Source organism: Pinus tabuliformis, chromosome 5_2, assembly GCF_031772625.1.
Source record: "Pinus tabuliformis cultivar Carrire ecotype Pingquan chromosome 5_2, CPIR1, whole genome shotgun sequence".
Lineage (NCBI taxonomy): Eukaryota > Viridiplantae > Streptophyta > Pinopsida > Pinales > Pinaceae > Pinus > Pinus tabuliformis.
The window spans coordinates 580,559,168-580,572,477 of NC_142306.1; positions in this window are offsets into that span (position 1 = coordinate 580,559,168).

A 13,310-nucleotide genomic window follows, 5' to 3' on the forward strand; every position below is an offset into this window, starting at 1 on the left:
ATAAATCAATGGAGGACGGTGTTTCCTACATGGCCAGATGTCTAGTCAGATATTGTGTCTGTGGTTGATTTCTTAGGTTCAAAGCTTGGTTTCTTTTATGAGAATATGATTGGAAAGTGAAAGTGATGATTGCACTTTGAAACATTAGAGAAACAATCAAGGAAAAAGTATGTCCACAGGGACCTTTGAGGCCCTTTTAAGTGAGCAAGAAAGGATCTTTGAGGAGCTTGCAAAATGAGAAAATCCTTCAACCGCCACTGCTGATATGGATGAGGAAAGACAACTTGAAGTGTTTTTATTCCCGAATAGAGAGATAGACGGAGAAGAAAAAATGAAAAATATTAACCCATATGTGCTTCCACACTTCTATGGTCTAATCATATAATACATTGACAACTTTATGTTTGAGTTTGATGTTGTGTGTAGAACTAATGACTATGCCATAGAAGTTCAAGTTGTTTCCCTCCACCTTGAAGGACACAACTCTCTAGTGGTTAATGAGACTTGAAGGTAATAATATCACCACTTGAGATCAAATGCATTAGATTTTAACAATAAGTATCGAGATACTATAAAGCAATGGATACCAAAGATGAGTTTTTTAGAATTATTTGAGGTGAAAATGTGTCTTTAGAGGACTATGAGGAAATGTTCCAACTAAGTTATAGAAAGGCACATACTTGCACTCCAAGACCAAACTCCTTAAATCTTCTACTATTAAGGGGTGTCAAATAATATCTCATGAAAATCTCAATTTATTGGCTAATGGAGATATCGACCAGCTCACCTATTGATCTGAAAGTGGAATAGGTGATTTCTCCCTCTCTTTCCACAATCAAATAAAGCAAGACTTAGAACCATGTCAACACTTTGCAAGCATAAAAAATGGGTCTTGAAACAATAGGTTTCTCAAATGTCTCTTCACATCATGGATTAGTATTCATATGTAACTTAACATAATGAATATAAAAACACATAAACCACGCAAAAACTAAGAAGAGCAAAACAAAGGATTTGTTGATGGAGTTCACCCCTCTTGGGCTACATCTCCAGGCTTGTCAACATGACTATACCACTCATTTATTAAGTATCAATGGAGTAAATAAAAACTTGTTGCAAATACATATGTGGCTATTTCCCCTCCTGAGTAATGTTCTCTTGTAGAGAACTCTCACAGTAACAAAAAATCAAAGCATGTCCTATAAACATGACAAAACTACAACTGAAATGAGCTAATACAAGCCCGTGAACACCTCAATTCCACATTAAAGTACATACACAAAAATTCATAACAAAATAAGTTGAACCTGAGTTGAACCCTACTGGTTAAAATTGTTGTATTAGCCTTCTGAAATTGATAATACCCCTACAAGGTCTTCTCCATGTCCAAATAGCCTCCAAAACTACTTCCAAACTCTGATTGATCCATATACCTTTAGTATAAAAACTAAAAAATGCTCTATATATGCGCTCTAATCATAAAAAGGAGGTTACCAATGGATTTAGAACATAAAAATGCCCCTAAGAAGCCTCTTTTTGAGCTCAATTTGGATAAAAACTCCAAAATCTATGAACTTCCCAAGTTTTGTTGCTAGTTGACCCACAAATTCAAGAAGTACGGCCAATTGTCCTAAAATCTCACTCCATTTTTTCACTAACAGGGAAAAAAATTAGCACAATTCCAGAGTAATTTGTGGGATGATTAAATTTTCCATTAACCATTGTGTGTGCCCTTCTAGTCACATGGCCACTCCACGTGACTTGGGGCTGGCCCCCACGGTTTAGCTCCCTTTGAATCTACCCTTTGTCCTGGGCTTAAGGTCGCATGGAATTTGTTTTAAGGTCGGGGCGGGGGGAGGGCGAAGCCCTATACCCTAGTCCCTCTCCTGGTCCTTTGGGCTGCAGTGACCGGGGCTGGGGATAGCCCTCAGCCCCTTACCATATATCTGCCCCAGCTAAAGTTTAAATAATGTTTGGGTGGGTCCTTTTAACAAGGCCCACCCATAAAACGTTGGTTATGGTGGAGTTTAGTAGGCATGAGGTGTTGTGTTCAAATCCCATGGAGTGAATTTCAAATTACTAAGTAATTTTTGGTGGCCCATGCTGCCATGTGGCAGCCTCTGGTTGGGCCACGAGGCAACCTGTGGTTGGCCACTCAACAACCAATCAAATGTAACCCAATAAAAAATTGCCACTTTAGAACCAATAAAAAGTTGACAAGTGGTGAGCTACCATTGGTATTTTTGAAACCCAGTCATGTCCCAAATCAACAGGTCCAAACAGCATGCCACGTCAGCAGTACAAACTGCTGACTAGGCAGACCTGCACAAAATTTTTCCTGTTTCCCAAAATGATCAGAACACGATAACGTTTTCATATGACGTCTATTTTATGCATCATTTGCATAGTTAGAATTGTGGCTACGAGAATTACACAATGGTCCTATCAACAATGAATTTTGAGACAGTAAAATTTTGATCCTTTTAGGATCCATTTAGATCATGCCTCCCCACAAAAAGGACTTTTGGTCTACAAAAGTCTTATAGACAAAATTCAGATTCATTACGAAAATTCCCCAAACTTTATTTGACTTATCTACAGTCAAAAGAAACACTATGTCCCAAAATAGTGATTTATATATGCATCACTTTACAAAATGCCCAACTGTGGGGAAAAATGACATGTGCTTTACAAATAAATTTACAAAATTCAATTGGACAAGTAGTCTACCCATTTCTTACCAAACCAGGTGAATGAACCCTCTACTTGAACTTGTTTTTCTTCTTGCCTCGCTTCATGGATGGTCACAACTTGTGCCACTTTTTCCTTTGTCGCTTCCTCTTCAGGTGCTTGCATGTCTTGCTTTCTCTTCTTAGGATGAAGTTGTGGATGAAATTTCAAACACTTCTCGACCCAATTCCCACTCATATTACAATGAGTGCATAAATTTTTGTGCTTTCTACTTGATGACATTGTCTTCGTACTTAGAAGAGAGTCTTTCTTCCCTGTTTCATTCCCACATTCAAGAAAATATTTCCTTTGCTGACACTTCTTCACACTATGGTTAGGTGAATGACATAAAGTGTTTGGAACCCAAGAGCTATCGCTGGAAGACCATTCTCCCTTTTCAACATAACCTAAACCTTCATATCAAGGTCTTTCCTTTGCCTCAATTGAATGAATAATTCCCTGATTGTTCACTCCAAGGCCTTGCAATTCATGTCCTCCTTTTGATTTACCCATGAGGGGAAATCAAATTGATTTGAAATTGGAACAGGTTATTTCTACCTCCCTTTCCATAATCAAATAAAACAAGACTTAGGACCATGTCAACACTTTGCAAGCATAAAAAATAGGTCTTGAAACAACAAGTTTCTTAAATTTCTCTTCAGATCAATGGATTAGTCTTCATATGTAACTTAACATAATGAATATAAAAACACATAAACCATGTAGGCACTAAGAAGAGAAAAACAAAGGATTTGTTGATGGAGTTCACCCCTCCTGGGCTACATCTCCAGGCCTGTCAACATGACTAGACCACTCATTTATTCAGTATCAGTGGAGTGCATAAAAACTTGCTTCAAATACATATGTGGCTATTTCCCCTCCTTGGTAATGTTCTCCTACAGAAAACTCTCACAATAACAACAAATCAAATCATATCCTATAAAGATGACAAAACTCCAACTGAAATGATCTAATACAAGCATGCGAACACCTCAATTCCACATTGAAGTACACACACAAAACTTCATAGTAAAATAAGTTAAATCTGAGCTGAACCATGTTGGTTACAACTACTGTAGTAGCTTTCTGAAATTGAAAATACCCCTACAAGGTCTTATCCATGTCCAAATAGCCTCAAGAAATACTTCCAAACTCTAATTGATCCATACACCTTTTGTCTCAAACCTAAAAAATAATCTATAGATGTGCTCTAATAAGAAAACCTAGGTTACCAATGGATTCAGAACATCAAAAAACCACTAACGAGCCTCTTTCTGAGCTCAATTTGGATAAAAAATCCAAAAGCTATGAGCTTCCCAAGTTTTTCTGCTAGTTGACCCACAAATTCGCCAAGTCTGGTCAACTGTCCTACAATTTTGCCCCATTTTTTGCTAATGCAGAAACAACTTGGAACAATTCCAACACAATTTTAGGGATGATTAAATTCACCATTAACTCTTGTGTGGGCCCTTCTGGTCACATGGCCACTCCACATGACTTGGGCTGGCCCCCATGGTTTAGCTCCCTCCAATCAGCCCTTGGTCCTGGGCTTAAGGTCGCATGGCATTTGTTTTAAGGTTAGGGGGTGGGGGGGGGGGGGGGGGGGGGGGGGGGGGCCGGGGCAAAGCCTTGGCCCCTTGTCCTAGCCCTAGTCCTTTTAAGCATGGTGATTGGGGCTGGGGGCTAGCCCTCAACCCCTTACCATATATCTACCCCAACTAAACTTTAAATAATGTTTGGGTGGGTCCTTTCAACGATGCCCACCCATAACATGTTGGTTATGGCTGAATTAAGTAGGCATGAGGTTCTGTGTTAAAATCCCGCAGAGTGAAATTTAGATTCTTAACAAATTTTTGGTGGCCCATGCTGCCACGTGGTGGCCTTTGGTTGGGCCAAGTGGCAGCCTCTGGTTGGCCACTCAATAACCAATCAAATGCAACCCAATAAGAATTCGCCACTTTAGCACCAATAAAAAATTGACAAGTGGTGAGTTGCCATTGGTATTTATGAAACCCAGTCATGTGCCAAATCAGCAGGTCCAGTCGGCATGCCACATCAGTAGTACGAACTGCTGACTAGGCATACCTGCACAAAATTTTGCATGTTTCCAAAAATGATCAGAATGTGATAACATTTACATACAATGTCTGTTTGATGCATCGTTTGTGCTATTGGAATCATGGCGACGAGAAATACACAATGGTGCTATCAATAATGAATTTAAAACAGTGAAATTTTGAGCCTTTTAGGATCCATTTGGATCATGCCTCCCCATAAAAGGAATTTTGGTCCCCAAAATTCTTGTAGAGAGAATTCAAACTCATTATAGAAATTCTCCAAACTTTATTTGATTTATCTACAGTCAAAAGAAACACTATGTCACAAAATAGTGATTTATAAATGCATCACTTTATAAAATTCCCAACTGTGGAGAAAAATGACATGTGCTTTACAAATATATTTACAACATTCAACTGGACAAGTATATGCCCATTTCTTACCCACCCAGGTGAATGAACCCTCTACTTGAACTTGTTCTTATTCTTGAGTTGCTTCATGGATGGTTGTAGCTTGCACCACTTTTTCCTTTCTCGCTTCCTCTTCAGGTGCTTGCATGTCTTGCTTCCAAACTCTAATTGATCCATACACCTTTTGTCTCAAACCTAAAAAATAATCTATAGATGTGCTCTAATAAGAAGACCTAGGTTACCAATGGATTCAAAACATCGAAAAACCACTAAGCAGCCTCTTTCCGAGCTCAATTTGGATAAAAAATCCACAAGCTATGAGCTTCCCAAGTTTTTCTGCTAGTCAACCCACAAATTCGCCAAGTCCAGTCAACTGTCCTACATTTTTGCCCACTTTTCGCTAATGGAGAAACAACTTGGCAAAATTCTAGCACAATTTTAGGGATGATTAAATTCACCATTAACTCCTGTGTGGGCCCTTCTGGTCACATGGCCACTTCACATGACTTGGGTTGGCCCCCACAGTTTAGCTCGCTCCAATCAGCCCTTGGTCCTGGGCTTAAGGTTGCATGGAATTTGTTTTAAGGTCAGGGGGTGGGGGTGCGAGGTAGGGCTAAGCCCTGGCCCCTGGTCCTACCCCTAGTCCTTTTAGGCACAGTGACGGGGGTTGGGGGCTAGGCCTTGACCCCTTACCATATATTTGCCCCAACTAAACTTTAAATAATGTTTGGGTGGGTCCTTTCAACAATGCCCACCCATAACATGTTGGTTATGGTTGAGTTTAGTAGGCATGAGGTTCTGTGTTAAAATCCCATAGAGTGAAATTTAGATTCTTAACAAAATTTTGGTGGCCCATGTTGCCACGTGGTGGCCTCTGGTTGAGCCAAGTGGCAGCCTCAGGTTTGCCACTCAATAACCAATCAAATGCAACCCAATAAAAATTCACCACTTCAGCACCAATAAAAAATTAACAAGTGGTGAGTTTCCATTGGTCTTTATGAAACCTAGTCATGTGCCAAATCAGCAGGTCTAGTCGGCATGCCACATCAGTAGTACAAACTGCTGACTAGGCAGACCTGCACAAAATTTTGCATGTTTCCGAAAATGATCAGAATTGTGATAACATTTACATACAACATCCATTTGATGCATCGTTTGCACTATTGGAATTGTGGAGACGAGAAATACACAATGGTGCTATCAATAATGAATTTAAAACAATGAAATTTTGAGCCTTTTAGGATCTATTTGGATCACGCCTCCCCATAAAAGGACTTTTAGTCCCCAAAATTCTTGTAGACAGAATTCAGACTCATTATAAAAATTCCCCAAAATTTATTTGATTTATCTACAGTCAAAAGAAACACTATGCCACAAAATAGTGATTTATACATGCATCACTTTACAAAATTCCCAACTGTGGGGAAAAACAACATGTGCTTTACAAATATATTTACAACATTCAACTGGAAAAGTATATGCCCATTTCTTACCCAACCAGGTGAATGAATCCTCTACTTGAACTTGTTCTTATTCTTGAGTCGCTTCATGGATGGTCGCAGCTTGCACCACCCTTTCCTTTCTCGCTTCCTCTTCAGGTGCTTCCATGTCTTGCTTGCCCTTCTTAGGATGAAGTTGCGGATGTAATTTCCAGAACTTCTCGACCCAATTCCCATCGATATTACAATGGGTGCATAAATTTTTGTGATTGTTTCTTGATGACATTTTCTTCGAACTTAGAAGAGAGTCTTTCTTCCTTGTTTCATTCCCACATTCAAGCAACTCTTTCGTTTGCTGACACTTCTTCACACTATGGTTAGGTGAATGACAAAAAGTGCATGAAACCATATTCCATAAAATTTTATTCAATTGATCATGTGGCTCAAAATCAAAGAAACTATTTGAGTGAGGCTTATACCTTCCCTTGTTATCCTTTGAACCATGCTTCTTACGCGAGGAGCTTGAATGGTGAGAAGAAATTGTCTTAGTCTCTTCTTCAACTTGCTGATATCTCTTTTGATAGGTCTTTCATTTCATGTCCTCCTTTTTCTTTAGAAACCAAGCTAGTACCAATTCCAGATGTAAATCCCAACAATTTACCTCATCATGTCCTCTCTTATGACAAAAATAACATGATACCCAAGAGCTATCACTGGAAAACCATTGTCCCTTTTCAACATAGCCCAAAGCTTCATATCGAGGTCTCTCCTTTGCCTCAATTAGATGGATAATGCCCTAATTGTTCACTCCAAGGCCTCATGCCTTGTAACGTATCTTGGACAAGAGCTTTGTTCCTATGCCTTTACTATGCTTCTCAAAGGTTGCAAAAGTGCTTAAATCAACATTTTCATGTAAAGAAACTGTATTTAAATTCTTACCATTTTCCTCATCTTTCCACTGAGGGACAAAGATGCTCTTAAACTCTTTCCTAATTCTTGAGGTGTCTTCTTGGACTCTTGGTCTTCCTTCTTTCAGGTCCTTGGAATTTAGCGCTGATACAACCTCATCCTCATCATCATGTCGTCAAAAGGTGCAGACTTGGCCATGTTCCTTCTTTGAGGGGCTTTCTGCACTAGCCTCTTGTGGGTACTCATCCAACAATTCCTCCTTCTTCTCTACCCTAGATGAAGTGGTGGAGGATGCTTCAAGTAAACCTCCTTGTGTCTCTGGTAGATTGGGGGCCTCCTCCATTTGATAAGAGCCATAGGTTGCATTCTTGTCATGTCCACCAGATTGATTAGTATTTGAGGGACTCCTTGCAACTCTAGTAGTAGAACATTCATCAGTCTATTCCTCCACAACATTCTACAACATGAGGCACATCTTTTGCTTCTCTTCCTCAACAACTTCAAGTAGTCCTTTGAGCTACATGTTCTCTTGTTGGAGAAATGCAATAATGTCCTTCGAATCGTGGATACTATCATTCTTTGAACTCATGCCCATGCTTGCAATTTGGTAAACTTTGTGTTCTGATACCAAATTGATATGAAAGTGGAATAGGTGATTTCTGCCTCTCTTTCCACAATAAAATTAAGCAATATTTAGGACTCTGTCAACACTTTGCAAGCATGAAAAATGGGTGTTGAAACAACATGTTTCTCAAATGTCTCTTTAGATCATGGATTAGTCTTCATATGCAACTTAACATAATTAACACAAAAACACATAAACCATGTAGGCACTAAGAAAAGAAAAACAAATGATTTGTTGACGGAGTTCACCCCTCCTAGGCTACATCTCCAGGCTTGTCAACAGGACTAGACCACTTATCAATGGAGTACATAACAATTTGCTGCAAATACATATGTGTCTATTTACCCTCCTGGGTAATGTCCCCCTATAGACAACTCTCAAAATAACAACAAATCAAAGCATATCCTATAAAGCTGACAAAACTCCAACTGAAATGAGCTAATACAAACATGTGAACACCTCAATTCCACATTGAAGTACATACACAAAACTTCATAATAAAAGAAGTTGAACCTGAGTTGAACCCTGCTGGTTACAACTATTGTAGTAGCCTTCTAAAATTGAGAATAGCCCTACAAGATATTCTCCATGTCCAAATAGCCTCCAAAACTTCTTCCAAACTCTGATTGATCCATACACCTTTAGTATCAAATCTGCAAAAAAAAATCTATATATGTGCTCTAACCAGAAAATATATGTTACCAATGGATTAAAAACATCCAAAAAACCCTAAGCATCCTCTTTCTAAGCTCAATTTGGATAAAAACTTCAAATACTACGAGCTTCCCAAGTTTTGCTGCCAGTCGACCCACAAATTTGCCAAGTCCGGCCAACTGTCCTACTATTTCACCATATATTTTGCTAACAGAGCAACAACTTGGCGCAATTATGGTGCAATTTGTGGGATGATTAAATTCACCATTAAGTCCTGTGCATGCCCTTCTGGTAACATGGCCACACCATGTGACCAAGGGTTGGCCCCTGCAATTTAGCTCCCTCTGAATTAGCCCTTGGTCCTAAACATAAGGTCGCATGGCATCTTTTTTAAGGTCGAAGGGCGGGTTGAGGCTAATCCCTGGCCCATGGTCCTGTCACTGGTCCTTTTGGGTGCGTTGACCGGGGTTGGGGTCTAGCCCTCAGCCCCTTACCATATATCCTCCCCAACTAAAGTTTAAATAATGTTTGGGTAGGTCCCTTTAACAAGGACCACCCATAACACGTTGGTTATGGTGGTGTTTGGTAGGCATGAGGTGCTGTGTTCAAATCCTGTAGAGTGCAATTCAGATTCTTAATGAATTTTTGGTGGCCTCATGTTGCCACATGGCGGCCTTTGGTTGGATGACATGGCAGCTTGTGGTTGGCCATTTAACAACTAATCAAATGAAACCCAATAAAAATTTTCCACTTCAAAACCAATAAAAACATTACAAGTGGTGAGCTTCCATTGGTCTTTTTGAAACCCAATCATGTGCCAAATCAGCAAGTCCATTCAGCATGCCACGTCAATAGTATGGACTACTGACTAGGTAGACCTGCACAAAATTTTTCTTGTTTCCCAATACAATCAGAATGTGATAAATTTTTCATACGTCGTCCATTTGACACATCATTTGCGCTGTTGGAATCATGCTGATGAGAAATATGCAATGGTGCTATCAATAATGAATTTTGAGACAATTTGTGAGACTAAGAGGGTTTTTAAAAATCATTCAGGAGCCACTAGAAAAAGAGGTAAAGTGAGCAAGAGTTTAGTAAGTTCTTCTTCCTATGTGCTTATTAAAAATGAAATAAGAGGGATGTTAGAAGACATGAAAACCAAAATATTGCATACAGTTTGTATGTAGATGGATACTTTGAATATTGAAAGAAAACAACAAGAAGAAAAAATATCGGTTGTGTTTTACCCCTAGTGTGCTAAGAGACACCCTATGAATGAATGATCTTGAATGTTATAGAAGTTTATGTTTTGTGAGTAGAAAATTATTCCACTGATAAGTGTCCATTTTTTCCAGGTTTGAAGGGTGTTTACCAAGGAACAAAAGGGAGCATGGAGTAGTTGTGTTTCAATAATCAGAAAACAACAGAAGCTCCAAGAAAATTTCAAGAAGGTATGAACTTCCCTTCTCATTTCAATCATATTTTCAACGCTCAATATTAGCCTTGGTACCCTCCTAATCTTTTGCCTTGACCCATGCCCACTCCTTGGCCATATCCTCTTAATCTATTATTCCTCCCTTCTAGCCATATTCAAACCAACCTCCCTAATGGGGTAATCCATCACAAGGATGGAGGCCTTAGGTGGCCCAACCACCTACTTTGATGCCTCCCCCTAAGAAACAAAAAGTACCCCATAATGTTCCTCCAAACTAACCCCAAATTCTTACTCAACCGAATTCCAATCCTAATAATAAGTAGACTTAACATGTTTAATGAAGAGACTACTTATTGTACTTATTTTATAAAAATAAAATAAATCAACCTTAGGTCAGGGAAGGTTCTCCCATATTTTTACCCACCTTCTCCTAATGAAAATAATAAGAAAATGATAGAGGATCTTGTGCCACGAATGTTCACAGAAAACCTTCATATGTAGAAAAATTGATAACCCTAAACACACACACCTCAAAAGAGGTTGAACTTTTGGGAGACTCTAAGAATCAATGTCAAAACGCCTATCCTCCAAGCCATCAAGGATGTTCTCATTTATAACAAATTCATCAAAGAAGAATGTCTGAAAAGGCATGGAAGGAAGATAAGGGTTTACCCTTCCATCATTGTTATTGGGAAAATAACTGAATTGATGCTTAGGTGAGTAATCATCCTTAAGTATTTGGATCCTTGAAGTCCAATAGTAAATGTACATATAAAAAATATTGTAGTTCCAAACACTCTCATTAATCTGGGAGTTGCAATCAATTTCATGACAAAGGAAACTATGTTTAAACTTATCCTCCAAGAGTCCTTGAAAAATACCATTACAGTGTTGTATCTTGGTAACAAATGCATAGTGGAGCCAGAAGGCATAATCGAAGATGAAATGATCTCCACAAAATCCCAGGAATATCCCACAAAGTCCTTTTTCCTCTAGCCTAAAACCAAGTTCAATGGTTATCCATTCATTCTAGGGAGACCTTGGTTAGTTATTGATGATGCATATATTAGTTTTAGGGCTAGAAACATGACAATTACTAATGGGTAGTCCCAAAAACAACTTGTATTATCCCCCAACTCAACCTATCGTTGAATATAATTTTCCTACATGGGTGGATGATGAAGAAGAGGATTTTGACCTTCATCACCCTATCTTGTATGCATAATAGAAACCACCCTCAGTAGTAAGCAAGCTAATGAAGAGGCTTGATTGACAATTTTCTGCAAAATAAATATCTTGCAGCTATGAACATTGATGGGATGAAAGAGGATCTATCCCTAGATTAGCCTAGCTATTCCAAGGGAATCCCATAGGTATAATATTAATTGAGTATCTTGAGTATTCGGAATTAGTTCCACAATGGTCATTTTTGTGTGATGTTTCAAGTCTATAACAAGACTCGTCGTCAGGACAAATTCTACAGAGAAGAGTGAGAATGATGAATAATAAATATGGAATGGAAGGATATGATATATCAAAGAGCCAACCAACCAACCCTAATCTTTAATTATTAAGCATAATTAATAAATTATTTATTTATTATAAATTGGAGAATTTATCTTATGTATTATGTTAGTTCACATTAATAATTCATATTATTAGTAATAAAGTTTAATAATTAATATTAGGGTTAATAGTTGTTAATAGGTTTTATTATTATTAATAATTTATAATTAAGTTAATAATTATAATTATAATTATTAGTATTAACTATTTAATTAATACTAATAATAAAGTTAATTAATAATAATAATACATATAATAATCATTATTATTAACTTTATAAGTTAATAGATATTATTATTAACCTAATAAGTTAATAATAGTAATTATTAATAAAGTTATTCTCATAAGAATAACATACAAATGGTAGAAATTATCCTCTCCAAACTATTCAAAATCAACTCCTCACTTTCAGCTAATCAAGAGGATTAACTATTTATTGTCTTAAGGTAACACATTAGTGCATTTGCATGGGATTACAAGGGTATGAAAGGTATACATCCTTATTTATGCACCCATAAAATATACATTGAAGAATATCTCAAACCTATTCGATAGCCTGAAAGGTGAACAAATCTACTTTAAAAGATATTATGAAAAATGAATTACATAAATTTCTTGATGCAGGTTCCATCTATTCAATTTCATATATTGAATGGGTATACCCTTTGGTTATTGTTCCCAATAAGAATGAAAAATGGATAACTTGTGGTTATTATAGAGAACTATTAATGGTGTTGGACCCACCAACATGTCAAGGGGATCTCCCCAGTAAGAAGTCCCAATTAGTCCTCAAATCGTTTGGTGTAGGAGTCCCAACAGTGGGTCGTAAGGTAATGCCTTGACTGCGGTGTCGCACAGACGCAAGTAGAATAACTCTGTCAGCAGAAAGGATGTGACTGATGTAGTGAGTCAAGGAAGGTGTACGAGAGGTTCCACACTTCGAAAGGGGAAGGAGGTTAAAGTGAGTTCTAGGTTGAAAGGGATCAGTCCCAACTTGGCTAGGAATGCACAACACAAAGGACATGCACAACTTTCGGTGGAGCAATCCACTCAGATGCAGAAGTGACATCATATAAGGTAAGATAACATGTAAAACACTCACGGATCCATCTGAGATGAGTGTGACAATTGTTATAGCAAGGTTCAAGTGAAATGTCTGTCTGATTTCTAGCAGAGTAGTCGACACGGACGGTGACAACATTAACAACATATGCAACACGTTAACAACAAGATTCATATAATTTCATGTGAATCAGTTCATACACAAGTACGTAAGTTAAACAACACATATCATTAAAGCAAGCAGAGCAGTCTAACTACAATAACAACATATGCATGAAAATGTGTTGCCTCTTGTTGATTCCCAAACCTGCATCTTCCCTATACACCTTTTTAGCCTTATTTTCCAGTTACTTGAACCACCAAGCTGTCAAATCATTGCATACTAGTTTAAAAAGAGCTTATAAAATGGTTTCCTAACT